Source organism: Lissotriton helveticus, chromosome 1_2, assembly GCF_964261635.1.
Source record: "Lissotriton helveticus chromosome 1_2, aLisHel1.1, whole genome shotgun sequence".
Classification (NCBI taxonomy): Eukaryota; Metazoa; Chordata; class Amphibia; order Caudata; family Salamandridae; genus Lissotriton; species Lissotriton helveticus.
This window is the reverse complement of record NC_136058.1, coordinates 325792387-325809964: the sequence shown is the minus strand read 5'-3', so window position 1 is coordinate 325809964 and position 17578 is coordinate 325792387. Positions and strand designations below refer to the sequence as shown.

The 17578-nt window shown below is 37.6% G+C and overlaps 7 non-coding genes across 7 annotated transcripts; all 7 read right to left on the bottom strand.

The window, feature by feature from the left end:
- Nucleotides 1-516: 516 nt before the first annotated feature.
- On the bottom strand, nucleotides 517-588 carry TRNAC-GCA (transfer RNA cysteine (anticodon GCA)). The gene has a single exon. It is a non-coding gene; the product is annotated as a tRNA-Cys (tRNA).
- Nucleotides 589-2682: 2094 nt separating this feature from the next.
- On the bottom strand, nucleotides 2683-2754 carry TRNAC-GCA (transfer RNA cysteine (anticodon GCA)). Its single transcript has one exon. It is a non-coding gene; the product is annotated as a tRNA-Cys (tRNA).
- Nucleotides 2755-9159: 6405 nt separating this feature from the next.
- Nucleotides 9160-9231, bottom strand: TRNAC-GCA (transfer RNA cysteine (anticodon GCA)). Its single transcript has one exon. It is a non-coding gene; the product is annotated as a tRNA-Cys (tRNA).
- A 2091-nt stretch (nucleotides 9232-11322) lies between these two features.
- Nucleotides 11323-11394, bottom strand: TRNAC-GCA (transfer RNA cysteine (anticodon GCA)). The gene has a single exon. It is a non-coding gene; the product is annotated as a tRNA-Cys (tRNA).
- A 1012-nt stretch (nucleotides 11395-12406) lies between these two features.
- On the bottom strand, nucleotides 12407-12478 carry TRNAC-GCA (transfer RNA cysteine (anticodon GCA)). The gene has a single exon. It is a non-coding gene; the product is annotated as a tRNA-Cys (tRNA).
- A 1006-nt stretch (nucleotides 12479-13484) lies between these two features.
- Nucleotides 13485-13556, bottom strand: TRNAC-GCA (transfer RNA cysteine (anticodon GCA)). The gene has a single exon. It is a non-coding gene; the product is annotated as a tRNA-Cys (tRNA).
- A 3154-nt stretch (nucleotides 13557-16710) lies between these two features.
- TRNAC-GCA (transfer RNA cysteine (anticodon GCA)) lies at nucleotides 16711-16782 on the bottom strand. The gene has a single exon. It is a non-coding gene; the product is annotated as a tRNA-Cys (tRNA).
- Nucleotides 16783-17578: the final 796 nt, after the last annotated feature.

Genomic DNA, 17578 nt, shown 5'->3' with positions numbered 1-17578 from the left:
AACTGCAATGATAGTTCGTACATCTTGCACGTAGGCAGAGCTTTTAAGGAGAAATTAAATAGTTCCTACGTTGCACAAAAATGAAGTGCTTCAAACAAACACATACTTTGCATGCACAGAGAAGAGGTGGAATATATGTAAGACTGAAGACACAGGTGAAATGAGAAATAGATTGACTGCTTCGCTGCCAAGTTTTATACGCCATTTCTTCAGTGCAATACAAGAAAGCACCAAACAGTATAACAAAGTTGTCAATTGGTTTCATAGTCCATTCCCTTTGTTTAGTGCTGTGAAAGGAAGAGCCGAATTCCGAAATTGATCAATGATGTTTCAGAAATTTCCCAAAGGGAATAACAAGCCAAGTGTTAAAAACTGCATTTACTCACAGGTTTTGAGCAGGAAACACTGAAATGCTATTAAAGTGCAATATCCAAGGGAACACTGACTCTGTCAAAGATGATCCAAATGGAATTGATGAAAAGTCCCAATTACAAACAACAGAATCAAAATAGGGTGAGAGGACACCCGGATTTGAACCAGGGACCTCTTGATCTGCAGTCAAATGCTCTACCACTGAGCTATATCCCCAGCTTTTTTGTAAAATCAGAATGACAAAATATCAGTACATCATGAAAGAGTGTGAGGTTCATACTAAGTTGTGCCAGAAAGTACAACCTTGAAACTGTGGAACAGGAGAAGTAGTCCTTAATATTATTTATCAAAGGAAAACTGGATCATTTAAAAAACAGATTTATTTGTTTAATTGGTATTTTATTTGAATAGGCAGTGGTACATAGGACCAATACCTCTACATACAATGATTGTTTTGAAACATTCTTAAAGGGGAAGAGGTTTTTATGGGACACCTTATCATTTGAGGATTGGTTACCACAATCACAGAGATGATGATGAGGTATGATTGTTTTGGGTCAAATTATGGTGGAAAAACATTTCTACGTACCACTACAATTCGGTATTTGGAAGGTACACCCAAACACCCCTTTCGAATACCTTCCATTTAATACATCAGAAAAAGCCATTTTGCGTTTGCAAATGGCCTGATTCTTCAGACCAGCCTTCTTGCAACTGCAATGATAGTTCGTACATCTTGCACGTAGGCAGAGCTTTTAAGGAGAAATTAAATAGTTCCTACGTTGCACAAAAATGAAGTGCTTCAAACAAACACATACTTTGCATGCACAGAGAAGAGGTGGAATATATGTAAGACTGAAGACACAGGTGAAATGAGAAATAGATTGACTGCTTCGCTGCCAAGTTTTATATGCCATTTCTTCAGTGCAATACAAGAAAGCACCAAACAGTATAACAAAGTTGTCAATTGGTTTAATAGTCCATTCCCTTTGTTTAGTGCTGTGAAAGGAAGAGCCGAATTCCAAAATTGATCAATGATGTTTCAGAAATTTCCCAAAGGGAATACCAAGCCGAGTGTTAAAAACTGCATTTACTCACAGGTTTTGAGAAGCAAACACTGTAATGCCATTAAAGTGCAATATCCAAGGGAACACTGACTCTGTCAAAGATGATCCAAATGGAATTGATGTAAAGTCCCAATTACAAACAACAGAATCAAAATAGGGTGAGGGGACACCAGGATTTGAACCAGGGACCTCTTGATCTGCAGTCAAATGCTCTACCACTGAGCTATATCCCAAGCTTTAAAGTACAACCAGAATGACAAAATATCAGTACATCATGAAAGAGTGAGAGGATCATACTAAGTTGCTCCGGAAAGTACAACCTTGAAACTGTGGATGAGGAGAAGTAGTCCTTAATATTATTTATTAAAGGAAAACTGGATCATTTAAAAAACAGATATTTGTTTCATTGTTATTTTATTTGAATAGGCAGTGGTACATAGGACCAATGCCTCTACATACAATGATTGTTTTGAAACATTCTTAAAGGGGAAGAGGTTTTTACGGGACACCTTATCATTTGAGGATTGGTTACCACAATCACGGAGATGGTGATGAAGTATGATTGTTTGGGGCCAAATTATGGTGGAAAAACATTTCTACTTACCACTACAATTCGGTATTTGGAAGGTACACCCAAACACCCCTTTCGAATACCTTCCATTTAATACATCAGAAAAAGCCATTTTGCGTTTGCAAATGGCCTGATTCTTCAGACCAGCCTTCTTGCAACTGCAATGATAGTTCGTACATCTTGCACGTAGGCAGAGCTTTTAAGGAGAAATTAAATAGTTCCTACGTTGCACAAAAATGAAGTGCTTCAAACAAACACATACTTTGCATGCACAGAGAAGAGGTGGAATATATGTAAGACTGAAGACACAGGTGAAATGAGAAATAGATTGACTGCTTCGCTGCCAAGTTTTATACGCCATTTCTTCAGTGCAATACAAGAAAGCACCAAACAGTATAACAAAGTTGTCAATTGGTTTCATAGTCCATTCCCTTTGTTTAGTGCTGTGAAAGGAAGAGCCGAATTCCGAAATTGATCAATGATGTTTCAGAAATTTCCCAAAGGGAATAACAAGCCGAGTGTTAAAAACTGCATTTACTCACAGGTTTTGAGCAGGAAACACTGAAATGCTATTAAAGTGCAATATCCAAGTGAACACTGACTCTGTCAAAGATGATCCAAATGGAATTGATGAAAAGTCCCAATTACAAACAACAGAATCAAAATAGGGTGAGAGGACACCCGGATTTGAACCAGGGACCTCTTGATCTGCAGTCAAATGCTCTACCACTGAGCTATATCCCCAGCTTTTTAGTAAAATCAGAATGACAAAATATCAGTACATCATGAAAGAGTGTGAGGTTCATACTAAGTTGTGCCAGAAAGTACAACCTTGAAACTGTGGAACAGGAGAAGTAGTCCTTAATATTATTTATCAAAGGAAAACTGGATCATTTAAAAAACAGATTTATTTGTTTAATTGGTATTTTATTTGAATAGGCAGTGGTACATAGGACCAATACCTCTACATACAATGATTGTTTTGAAACATTCTTAAAGGGGAAGAGGTTTTTATGGGACACCTTATTATTTGAGGATTGGTTACCACAATCACAGAGATGATGATGAGGTATGATTGTTTTGGGTCAAATTATGGTGGAAAAACATTTCTACGTACCACTACAATTCGGTATTTGGAAGGTACACCCAAACACCCCTTTCGAATACCTTCCATTTAATACATCAGAAAAAGCCATTTTGCGTTTGCAAATGGCCTGATTCTTCAGACCAGCCTTCTTGCAACTGCAATGATAGTTCGTACATCTTGCACGTAGGCAGAGCTTTTAAGGAGAAATTAAATAGTTCCTACGTTGCACAAAAATGAAGTGCTTCAAACAAACACATACTTTGCATGCACAGAGAAGAGGTGGAATATATGTAAGACTGAAGACACAGGTGAAATGAGAAATAGATTGACTGCTTCGCTGCCAAGTTTTATATGCCATTTCTTCAGTGCAATACAAGAAAGCACCAAACAGTATAACAAAGTTGTCAATTGGTTTAATAGTCCATTCCCTTTGTTTAGTGCTGTGAAAGGAAGAGCCGAATTCCAAAATTGATCAATGATGTTTCAGAAATTTCCCAAAGGGAATACCAAGCCGAGTGTTAAAAACTGCATTTACTCACAGGTTTTGAGAAGCAAACACTGTAATGCCATTAAAGTGCAATATCCAAGGGAACACTGACTCTGTCAAAGATGATCCAAATGGAATTGATGTAAAGTCCCAATTTCAAACAACAGAATCAAAATAGGGTGAGGGGATACCAGGATTTGAACCAGGGACCTCTTGATCTGCAGTCAAATGCTCTACCACTGAGCTATATCCCAAGCTTTAAACTACAACCAGAATGACAAAATATCAGTACATCATGAAAGAGTGAGAGGATCATACTAAGTTGCTCCGGAAAGTACAACCTTGAAACTGTGGATGAGGAGAAGTAGTCCTTAATATTATTTATTAAAGGAAAACTGGATCATTTAAAAAACAGATATTTGTTTCATTGTTATTTTATTTGAATAGGCAGTGGTACATAGGACCAATACCTCTACATACAATGATTGTTTTGAAACATTCTTAAAGGGGAAGAGGTTTTTACGGGACACCTTATCATTTGAGGATTGGTTACCACAATCACTGAGATGGTGATGAAGTATGATTGTTTTGGGCCAAATTATGGTGGAAAAACATTTCTACGTACCACTACAATTCGGTATTTGGAAGGTACACCCAAAGACCCCTTTCGAATACCTTCCATTTAATACATCAGAAAAAGCCATTTTGCGTTTGCAAATGGCCTGATTCTTCAGACCAGCCTTCTTGCAACTGCAATGATAGTTCGTACATCTTGCACGTAGGCAGAGCTTTTAAGGAAAAATTAAATAGTTCCTACGTTGCACAAAAATGAAGTGCTTCAAACAAACACATACTTTGCATGCACAGAGAAGAGGTGGAATATATGTAAGACTGAAGACACAGGTGAAATGAGAAATAGATTGACTGCTTCGCTGCCAAGTTTTATACGCCATTTCTTCAGTGCAATACAAGAAAGCACCAAACAGTATTACAAAGTTGTCAATTGGTTTAATAGTCCATTCCCTTTGTTTAGTGCTGTGAAAGGAAGAGCCGAATTCCAAAATTGATCAATGATGTTTCAGAAATTTCCCAAAGGGAATAACAAGCCGAGTGTTAAAAATTGCATTTACTCACAGGTTTTGAGCAGGAACTGAAATGCTGTTAAAGTGCAATATCCAAGGGAACACTGACTCTGTCAAAGATGATCCAAATGGAATTGATGAAAAGTCCCAATTACAAACAACAGAATCAAAATAGGGTGAGGGGACACACGGATTTGAACCAGGGACCTCTTGATCTGCAGTCAAATGCTCTACCACTGAGCTATATCCCCAGCTTTCCAGTAAAATCAGAATGACAAAATATCAGTACATCATGAAAGAGTGTGAGGCTCATACTAAGTTGTGCCAGAAAGTACAACCTTGAAACTGTGGAGCAGGAGAAGCAGTCCTTAATATTATTTATTAAAGGAAAACTGGATCATTTAAAAAACAGATTTGTTTTATTGTTATTTTATTTGAATAGGCAGAGGTACATAGGACCAATGCCTCTACATACAATGATTGTTTTGAAACATTCTTAAAGGGGAAGAGGTTTTTACGGGACACCTTATCATTTGAGGATTGGTTACCATAATCACAGAGATGATGATGAAGTATGATTGTTTTGGGCCAAATTATGGTGGAAAAACATTTCTACGTACCACTACAATTCGGTATTTGGAAGGTACACCCAAACACCCCTTTCGAATACCTTCCATTTAATACATCAGAAAATGCCATTTTGCATTTGCAAATGGCCTGATTCTTCAGACCAGCCTTCTTGCAACTGCAATGATAGTTCGTACATCTTGCACGTAGGCAGAGCTTTTAAGGAGAAATTAAATAGTTCCTATGTTGCACAAAAATGAAGTGCTTCAAACAAACACATACTTTGCATGCACAGAGAAGAGGTGGAATATATGTAAGACTGAAGACACAGGTGAAATGAGAAATAGATTGACTGCTTCGCTGCCAAGTTTTATATGCCATTTCTTCAGTGCAATACAAGAAAGCACCAAACAGTATAACAAAGTTGTCAATTGGTTTAATAGTCCATTCTCTTTGTTTAGTGCTGTGAAAGGAAGAGCCGAATTCCAAAATTGATCAATGATGTTTCAGAAATTTCCCAAAGGGAATACCAAGCCGAGTGTTAAAAACAGCATTTACTCACAGGTTTTGAGAAGCAAACACTGTTATGCCAATAAAGTGCAATATCCAAGGGAACACTGACTCTGTCAAAGATGATCCAAATGGAATTGATGGAAAGTCCCAATTACAAACAACAGAATCAAAATAGGGTGAGGGGACACCAGGAACCTCTTGATCTTCAGTCAAATGCTCTACCACTGAGCTATATCCCCAGCTTTAAAGTGCAACCAGAATGACAAAATATCAGTACATCATGAAAGAGTGAGAGGATCATACTAAGTTGTTCCGGAAAGTACAACCTTGAAACTGTGGAACAGGAGAAGTAGTCCTTAATATTATTTATTAAAGGAAAACTGGATCATTTAAAAAACAGATATTTGTTTCATTGTTATTTTATTTGAACAGGCAGTGGTACATAGGACCAATGCCTCTACATACAATGATTGTTTTGAAACATTCTTAAAGGGGAAGAGGTTTTTACGGGACACCTTATCATTTGAGGATTGGTTACCACAATCACTGAGATGGTGATGAAGTATGATTGTTTTGGGCCAAATTATGGTGGAAAAACATTTCTACGTACCACTACAATTCGGTATTTGGAAGGTACACCCAAACACCCCTTTCGAATACCTTCCATTTAATACATCAGAAAAAGCCATTTTGCGTTTGCAAATGGCCTGATTCTTCAGACCAGCCTTCTTGCAACTGCAATGATAGTTCGTACATCTTGCACGTAGGCAGAGCTTTTAAGGAAAAATTAAATAGTTCCTACGTTGCACAAAAATGAAGTGCTTCAAACAAACACATACTTTGCATGCACAGAGAAGAGGTGGAATATATGTAAGACTGAAGACACAGGTGAAATGAGAAATAGATTGACTGCTTCGCTGCCAAGTTTTATACGCCATTTCTTCAGTGCAATACAAGAAAGCACCAAACAGTATTACAAAGTTGTCAATTGGTTTAATAGTCCATTCCCTTTGTTTAGTGCTGTGAAAGGAAGAGCCGAATTCCAAAATTGATCAATGATGTTTCAGAAATTTCCCAAAGGGAATAACAAGCCGAGTGTTAAAAACTGCATTTACTCACAGGTTTTGAGCAGGAACTGAAATGCTGTTAAAGTGCAATATCCAAGGGAACACTGACTCTGTCAAAGATGATCCAAATGGAATTGATGAAAAGTCCCAATTACAAACAACAGAATCAAAATAGGGTGAGGGGACACGCGGATTTAAACCAGGGACCTCTTGATCTGCAGTCAAATGCTCTACCACTGAGTTATATCCCCAGCTTTCCAGTAAAATCAGAATGACAAAATATCAGTACATCATGAAAGAGTGTGAGGCTCATACTAAGTTGTGCCAGAAAGTACAACCTTGAAACTGTGGAACAGGAGAAGTAGTCCTTAATATTATTTATTAAAGGAAAACTGGATCACTTAAAAAACAGATTTATTTGTTTCAATGTTATTTTATTTGAATAGGCAGTGGTACATAGGACCAATGCCTCTACATACAATGATTGTTTTGAAACATTCTTAAAGGGGAAGAGGTTTTTACGGGACACCTTATCATTTGAGGATTGGTTACCACAATCACAGAGATGATGATGAAGTATGATTGTTTTGGGCCAAATTATGGTGGAAAAACATTTCTACGTACCACTACAATTCGGTATTTGGAAGGTACACCCAAACACCCCTTTCGAATACCTTCCATTTAATACATCAGAAAAAGCCATTTTGCGTTTGCAAATGGCCTGATTCTTCAGACCAGCCTTCTTGCAACTGCAATGATAGTTCGTACATCTTGCACGTAGGCAGAGCTTTTAAGGAGAAATTAAATAGTTCCTACGTTGCACAAAAATGAAGTGCTTCAAACAAACACATACTTTGCATGCACAGAGAAGAGGTGGAATACATGTAAGACTGAAGACACAGGTGAAATGAGAAATAGATTGACTGCTTCGCTGCTAAGTTTTATATGCCATTTCTTCAGTGCAATACAACAAAGCGCCAAACAGTATAACAAAGTTGTCAATTGGTTTAATAGTCCATTCCCTTTGTTCAGTGCTGTGAAAGGAAGAGCCGAATTCCAAAATTGATCAATGATGTTTCAGAAATTTCCCAAAGGGAATACCAAGCCGAGTGTTAAAAACTGCATTTACTCACAGGTTTTGAGAAGCAAACACTGTAATGCCATTAAAGTGCAATATCCAAGGGAACACTGACTCTGTCAAAGATGATCCAAATGGAATTGATGGAAAGTCCCAATTACAAACAACAGAATCAAAATAGGGAGAGGGGACACCAGGATTTGAACCAGGGACCTCTTGATCTGCAGTCAAATGCTCTACCACTGAGCTATAACCCCAGCTTTAAAGTACAACCAGAATGACAAAATATCAGTACATCATGAAAGAGTGAGAGGATCATTCTAAGTTGTTCCGGAAAGTACAACCTTGAAACTGTGGAACAGGAGAAGTAGTCCTTAATATGATTTATTAAAGGAAAACTGGATCATTTAAAAAACAGATATTTGTTTCATTGTTATTTTATTTGAATAGGCAGTGGTACATAGGACCAATGCCTCTACATACAATGATTGTTTTGAAACATTCTTAAAGGGGAAGAGGTTTTTACGGGACACCTTATCATTTGAGGATTGGTTACCACAATCACTGAGATGGTGATGAAGTATGATTGTTTTGGGCCAAATTATGGTGGAAAAACATTTCTACGTACCACTACAATTCGGTATTTGGAAGGTACACCCAAACACCCCTTTCGAATACCTTCCATTTAATACATCAGAAAAAAGCAATTTTGCGTTTGCAAATGGCCTGATTCTTCAGACCAGCCTTCTTGCAACTGCAACGATAGTTCGTACATCTTGCACGTAGGCATAGCTTTTAAGGAAAAATTAAATAGTTCCTACGTTGCACAAAAATGAAGTGCTTCAAACAAACACATACTTTGCATGCACAGAGAAGAGGTGGAATATATGTAAGACTGAAGACACAGGTGAAATGAGAAATAGATTGACTGCTTCGCTGCCAAGTTTTATAAGCCATTTCTTCAGTGCAATACAAGAAAGCACCAAACAGTATAACAAAGTTGTCAATTGGTTTAATAGTCCATTCCCTTTGTTTAGTGCTGTGAAAGGAAGAGCCGAATTCCAAAATTGATCAATGATGTTTCAGAAATTTCCCAAAGGGAATACCAAGCCGAGTGTTAAAAACTGCATTTACTCACAGGTTTTGAGAAGCAAACACTGTAATACCATTAAAGTGCAATATGCAAGGGAACACTGACTCTGTCAAAGATGATCCAAATGGAATTGATGGAAAGTCCCAATTACAAACAACAGAATCAAAATAGGGTGAGGGGACACCAGGATTTGAACCAGGGACCTCTTGATCTGCAGTCAAATGCTCTACCACTGAGCTATATCCCCAGCTTTAAAATACAGCCAGAATGACAAAATATCAGTACATCATGAAAGAGTGAGAGGATCATACTAAGTTGTTCCGGAAAGTACAACCTTGAAACTGTGGAACAGGAGAAGTAGTCCTTAATATTATTTATTAAAGGAAAACTGGATCATTTAAAAAACAGATATTTGTTTCATTGTTATTTTATTTGAATAGGCAGTGGTACATAGGACCAATGCCTCTGCATACAATGATTGTTTTGAAACATTCTTAAAGGGGAAGAGGTTTTTACGGGACACCTTATCATTTGAGGATTGGTTACCACAATCACTGAGATGGTGATGAAGTATGATTGTTTTGGGCCAAATTATGGTGGAAAAACATTTCTAAGTACCACTACAATTCGGTATTTGGAAGGTACACCCAAACACCCCTTTCGAATACCTTCCATTTAATACATCAGAAAAAGCCATTTTGCGTTTGCAAATGGCCTGATTCTTCAGACCAGCCTTCTTGCAACTGCAATGATAGTTCGTACATCTTGCACGTAGGCAGAGCTTTTAAGGAAAAATTAAATAGTTCCTACGTTGCACAAAAATGAAGTGCTTCAAACAAACACATACTTTGCATGCACAGAGAAGAGGTGGAATATATGTAAGACTGAAGACACAGGTGAAATGAGAAATAGATTGACTGCTTCGCTGCCAAGTTTTATACGCCATTTCTTCAGTGCAATACAAGAAAGCACCAAACAGTATAACAAAGTTGTCAATTGGTTTAATAGTCCATTCCCTTTGTTTAGTGCTGTGAAAGGAAGAGCCGAATTCCAAAATTGATCAATGATGTTTCAGAAATTTCCCAAAGGGAATAACAAGCAAAGTGTTAAAAACTGCATTTACTCACAGGTTTTGAGCAGGAACTGAAACGCTGTTGAAGTGCAATATCCAAGGGAACACTGACTCTGTCAAAGATGATCCAAATGGAATTGATGAAAAGTCCCAATTACAAACAACAGAATCAAAATAGGGTGAGAGGTCACCCGGATTTGAACCAGAGAACTCTTGATCTGCAGTCAAATGCTCTACCACTGAGCTATATCCCCAGCTTTTCTGTAAAATCAGAATGACAAAATATCAGTACATCATGAAAGAGTGTGAGGATCATACTAAGTTGTGCCAGAAAGTACAACCTTGAAACTGTGGAACAGGAGAAGTAGTCCTTAATATTATTTATTAAAGGAAAACTGGGTCATTTAAAAAACAGATTTATTTGTTTCATTGTTATTTTATTTGAATAGGCAGTGGTACATAGGACCAATGCCTCTACATACAATGATTGTTTTGAAACATTCTTAAAGGGGAAGAGGTTTTTACGGGACACCTTATCATTTGAGGATTGGTTACCACAATCACGGAGATGATGATGAAGTATGATTGTTTTGGGCCAAATTATGGTGGCAAAACATTTCTACGTACCACTACAATTTGGTATTTGGAAGGTACACCCAAACACCCCTTTCGAATACCTTCCATTTAATACATCAGAAAAAGCCATTTTGCGTTTGCAAATGGCCTGATTCTTCAGACCAGCCTTCTTGCAACTGCAATGATAGTTCGTACATCTTGCACGTAGGAAGAGCTTTTAAGGAGAAATTAAATAGTTCCTACGTTGCACAAAAATGAAGTGCTTCAAACAAACACATACTTTGCATGCACAGAGAAGAGGTGGAATATATGTAAGACTGAAGACACAGGTGAAATGAGAAATAGATTGACTGCTTCGCTGCCAAGTTTTATACGCCATTTCTTCAGTGCAATACAAGAAAGCACCAAACAGTATAACAAAGTTGTCAATTGGTTTCATAGTCCATTCCCTTTGTTTAGTGCTGTGAAAGGAAGAGCCGAATTCCAAAATTGATCAATGATGTTTCAGAAATTTCCCAAAGGGAATAACAAGCGGAGTGTTAAAAACTGCATTTACTCACAAGTTTTGAGCAGGAAACACTGAAATGCTATTAAAGTGCAATATCCAAGGGAACACTGACTCTGTCAAAGATGATCCAAATGGAATTGATGAAAAGTCCCAATTACAAACAACAGAATCAAAATAGGGTGAGGGGACACCCGGATTTGAACCAGGGACCTCTTGATCTGCAGTCAAACGTTCTACCACTGAGCTATATCCCCAGCTTTTCAGTAAAATCAGAATGACAAAATATCAGTACATCATGAAAGAGTGTGAGGCTCATACTAAGTTGTGCCAGAAAGTACAACCTTGAAACTGTGGAACAGGAGAAGTAGTCCTTAATATTATTTATTAAAGGAAAACTGGATCACTTAAAAAACAGATTTATTTGTTTCAATGTTATTTTATTTGAATAGGCAGTGGTACATAGGACCAATGCCTCTACATACAATGATTGTTTTGAAACATTCTTAAAGGGGAAGAGGTTTTTACGGGACACCTTATCATTTGAGGATTGGTTACCACAATCACAGAGATGATGATGAAGTATGATTGTTTTGGGCCAAATTATGGTGGAAAAACATTTCTACGTACCACTACAATTCGGTATTTGGAAGGTACACCCAAACACCCCTTTCGAATACCTTCCATTTAATACATCAGAAAAAGCCATTTTGCGTTTGCAAATGGCCTGATTCTTCAGACCAGCCTTCTTGCAACTGCAACGATAGTTCGTACATCTTGCACGTAGGCAGAGCTTTTAAGGAGAAATTAAATAGTTCCTACGTTGCACAAAAATGAAGTGCTTCAAACAAACACATACTTTGCATGCACAGAGAAGAGGTGGAATACATGTAAGACTGAAGACACAGGTGAAATGAGAAATAGATTGACTGCTTCGCTGCCAAGTTTTATATGCCATTTCTTCAGTGCAATACAACAAAGCACCAAACAGTATAACAAAGTTGTCACTTGGTTTAATAGTACATTCCCTTTGTTTAGTGCTGTGATAGGAAGAGCCGAATTCCAAAATTGATCAATGATGTTTCAGAAATTTCCCAAAGGGAATACCAAGCCGAGTGTTAAAAACTGCATTTACTCACAGGTTTTGAGAAGCAAACACTGTAATGCCATTAAAGTGCAATATCCAAGGGAACACTGACTCTGTCAAAGATGATCCAAATGGAATTGATAGAAAGTCCCAATTACAAACAACAGAATCAAAATAGGGTGAGGGGACACCAGGATTTGAACCAGGGACCTCTTGATCTGCAATCAAATGCTCTACCACTGAGCTATATCCCCAGCTTTAAAGTACAACCAGAATGACAAAATATCAGTACATCATGAAAGAGTGAGAGGATCATACTAAGTTGTTCCGGAAAGTACAACCTTGAAACTGTGGAACAGGAGAAGTAGTCCTTAATATGATTTATTAAAGGAAAACTGGATCATTTAAAAAACAGATATTTGTTTCATTGTTATTTTATTTGAATAGGCAGTGGTACATAGGACCAATGCCTCTACATACAATGATTGTTTTGAAACATTCTTAAAGGGGAAGAGGTTTTTACGGGACACCTTATCATTTGAGGATTGGTTACCACAATCACTGAGATGGTGATGAAGTATGATTGTTTTGGGCCAAATTATGGTGGAAAAACATTTCTACGTACCACTACAATTCGGTATTTGGAAGGTACACCCAAACACCCCTTTCGAATACCTTCCATTTAATACATCAGAAAAAGCCATTTTGCGTTTGCAAATGGCCTGATTCTTCAGACCAGCCTTCTTGCAACTGCAATGATAGTTCGTACATCTTGCACGTAGGCAGACCTTTTAAGGAAAATTTAATAGTTCCTACGTTGCACAAAAATGAAGTGCTTCAAACAAACACATACTTTGCATGCACAGAGAAGAGGTGGAATATATGTAAGACTGAAGACACAGGTGAAATGAGAAATAGATTGACTGCTTCGCTGCCAAGTTTTATACGCCATTTCTTCAGTGCAATACAAGAAAGCACCAAACAGTATAACAAAGTTGTCAATTGGTTTAATAGTCCATTCCCTTTGTTTAGTGCTGTGAAAGGAAGAGCCGAATTCCAAAATTGATCAATGATGTTTCAGAAATTTCCCAAAGGGAATAACAAGCCGAGTGTTAAAAACTGCATTTACTCACATGTTTTGAGCAGGAACTGAAATGCTGTTAAAGTGCAATATCTAAGGGAACACTGACTCTGTCAAAGATGATCCAAATGGAATTGATGAAAAGTCCCAATTACAAACAACAGAATCAAAATAGGGTGAGGCGACACCCGGATTTGAACCAGGGACCTCTTGATCTGCAGTCAAATGCTCTACCACTGAGCTATATCCCCAGTTTTCCAGTAAAATCAGAATGACAAAATATCAGTACATCATGAAAGAGTGTGAGGCTCATACTAAGTTGTGCCAGAAAGTACAACCTTGAAACTGTGGAGCAGGAGAAGCAGTCCTTAATATTATTAATTAAAGGAAAACTGGATCATTTAAAAAACAGATTTATTTGTTTTATTGTTATTTTATTTGAATAGGCAGAGGTACATAGGACCAATGCCTCTACATACAATGATTGTTTTGAAACATTCTTAAAGGGGAAGAGGTTTTTACAGGACACCTTATCATTTGAGGATTGGTTACCACAATCACAGAGATGATGATGAAGTATGATTGTTTTGGGCCAAATTATGGTGGAAAAACATTTCTACGTACCACTACAATTCGGTATTTGGAAGGTACACCCAAACACCCCTTTCGAATACCTTCCATTTAATACATCAGAAAAAGCCATTTTGCATTTGCAAATGGCCTGATTCTTCAGACCAGCCTTCTTGCAACTGCAATGATAGTTCGTACATCTTGCACGTAGGCAGAGCTTTTAAGGAGAAATTAAATAGTTCCTATGTTGCACAAAAATGAAGTGCTTCAAACAAACACATACTTTGCATGCACAGAGAAGAGGTGGAATATATGTAAGACTGAAGACACAGGTGATATGAGAAATAGATTGACTGCTTCGCTGCCAAGTTTTATATGCCATTTCTTCAGTGCAATACAAGAAAGCACCAAACAGTATAACAAAGTTGTCAATTGGTTTAATAGTCCATTCCCTTTGTTTAGTGCTGTGAAAGGAAGAGCCGAATTCCAAAATTGATCAATGATGTTTCAGAAATTTCCCAAAGGGAATACCAAGCAGAGTGTTAAAAACTGCATTTACTCACAGGTTTTGAGAAGCAAACACTGTAATGCCATTAAAGTGCAATATCCAAGGGAACACTGACTCTGTCAAAGATGATCCAAATGGAATTGATGGAAAGTCCCAATTACAAACAACAGAATCAAAATAGGGTGAGGGGACACCAGGAACCTCTTGATCTTCAGTCAAATGCTCTACCACTGAGCTATATCCCCAGCTTTAAAGTGCAACCAGAATGACAAAATATCAGTACATCATGAAAGAGTGAGAGGATCATACTAAGTTGTTCCGGAAAGTACAACCTTGAAACTGTGGAACAGGAGAAGTAGTCCTTAATATTATTTATTAAAGGAAAACTGGATCATTTAAAAAACAGATATTTGTTTCATTGTTATTTTATTTGAATAGGCAGTGGTACATAGGACCAATGCCTCTACATACAATGATTGTTTTGAAACATTCTTAAAGGGGAAGAGGTTTTTACGGGACACCTTATCATTTGAGGATTGGTTACCACAATCACTGAGATGGTGATGAAGTATGATTGTTTTGGGCCAAATTATGGTGGAAAAACATTTCTACGTACCACTACAATTCGGTATTTGGAAGGTACACCCAAACACCCCTTTCGAATACCTTCCATTTAATACATCAGAAAAAGCCATTTTGCGTTTGCAAATGGCCTGATTCTTCAGACCAGCCTTCTTGCAACTGCAGGGATAGTTCGTACATCTTGCACGTAGGCAGAGCTTTTAAGGAGAAATTAAATAGTTCCTATGTTGCACAAAAATGAAGTGCTTCAAACAAACACATACTTTGCATGCACAGAGAAGAGGTGGAATATATGTAAGACTGAAGACACAGGTGAAATGAGAAATAGATTGACTGCTTCGCTGCCAAGTTTTATATGCCATTTCTTCAGTGCAATACAAGAAAGCACCAAACAGTATAACAAAGTTGTCAATTGGTTTAATAGTCCATTCCCTTTGTTTAGTGCTGTGAAAGGAAGAGCCGAATTCCAAAATTGATCAATGATGTTTCAGAAATTTCCCAAAGGGAATACCAAGCCGAGTGTTAAAAACTGCATTTACTCACAGGTTTTGAGAAGCAAACACTGTAATGCCATTAAAGTGCAATATCCAAGGGAACACTGACTCTGTCAAAGATGATCCAAATGGAATTGATGGAAAGTCCCAATTACAAACAACAGAATCAAAATAGGGTGAGGGGACACCAGGAACCTCTTGATCTTCAGTCAAATGCTCTACCACTGAGCTATATCCCCAGCTTTAAAGTGCAATCAGAATGACAAAATATCAGTACATCATGAAAGAGTGTGAGCATTATACTAAGTTGTGCCAGAAAGTACAACCTTGAAACTGTGGAACAGGAGAAGTAGTCCTTAATATTATTTATTAAAGGAAAACTGGATCACTTAAAAAACAGATTTATTTGTTTCAATGTTATTTTATTTGAATAGGCAGTGGTACATAGGACCAATGCCTCTACATACAATGATTGTTTTGAAACATTCTTAAAGGGGAAGAGGTTTTTACGGGACACCTTATCATTTGAGGATTGGTTACCACAATCACAGAGATGATGATGAAGTATGATTGTTTTGGGCCAAATTATGGTGGAAAAACATTTCTACGTACCACTACAATTCGGTATTTGGAAGGTACACCCAAACACCCCTTTCGAATACCTTCCATTTAATACATCAGAAAAAGCCATTTTGCGTTTGCAAATGGCCTGATTCTTCAGACCAGCCTTCTTGCAACTGCAACGATAGTTCGTACATCTTGCACGTAGGCAGAGCTTTTAAGGAGAAATTAAATAGTTCCTACGTTGCACAAAAATGAAGTGCTTCAAACAAACACATACTTTGCATGCACAGAGAAGAGGTGGAATACATGTAAGACTGAAGACACAGGTGAAATGAGAAATAGATTGACTGCTTCGCTGCCAAGTTTTATATGCCATTTCTTCAGTGCAATACAACAAAGCACCAAACAGTATAACAAAGTTGTCACTTGGTTTAATAGTACATTCCCTTTGTTTAGTGCTGTGATAGGAAGAGCCGAATTCCAAAATTGATCAATGATGTTTCAGAAATTTCCCAAAGGGAATACCAAGCCGAGTGTTAAAAACTGCATTTACTCACAGGTTTTGAGAAGCAAACACTGTAATGCCATTAAAGTGCAATATCCAAGGGAACACTGACTCTGTCAAAGATGATCCAAATGGAATTGATAGAAAGTCCCAATTACAAACAACAGAATCAAAATAGGGTGAGGGGACACCAGGATTTGAACCAGGGACCTCTTGATCTGCAATCAAATGCTCTACCACTGAGCTATATCCCCAGCTTTAAAGTACAACCAGAATGACAAAATATCAGTACATCATGAAAGAGTGAGAGGATCATACTAAGTTGTTCCGGAAAGTACAACCTTGAAACTGTGGAACAGGAGAAGTAGTCCTTAATATGATTTATTAAAGGAAAACTGGATCATTTAAAAAACAGATATTTGTTTCATTGTTATTTTATTTGAATAGGCAGTGGTACATAGGACCAATGCCTCTACATACAATGATTGTTTTGAAACATTCTTAAAGGGGAAGAGGTTTTTACGGGACACCTTATCATTTGAGGATTGGTTACCACAATCACTGAGATGGTGATGAAGTATGATTGTTTTGGGCCAAATTATGGTGGAAAAACATTTCTACGTACCACTACAATTCGGTATTTGGAAGGTACACCCAAACACCCCTTTCGAATACCTTCCATTTAATACATCAGAAAAAGCCATTTTGCGTTTGCAAATGGCCTGATTCTTCAGACCAGCCTTCTTGCAACTGCAATGATAGTTCGTACATCTTGCACGTAGGCAGACCTTTTAAGGAAAATTTAATAGTTCCTACGTTGCACAAAAATGAAGTGCTTCAAACAAACACATACTTTGCATGCACAGAGAAGAGGTGGAATATATGTAAGACTGAAGACACAGGTGAAATGAGAAATAGATTGACTGCTTCGCTGCCAAGTTTTATACGCCATTTCTTCAGTGCAATACAAGAAAGCACCAAACAGTATAACAAAGTTGTCAATTGGTTTAATAGTCCATTCCCTTTGTTTAGTGCTGTGAAAGGAAGAGC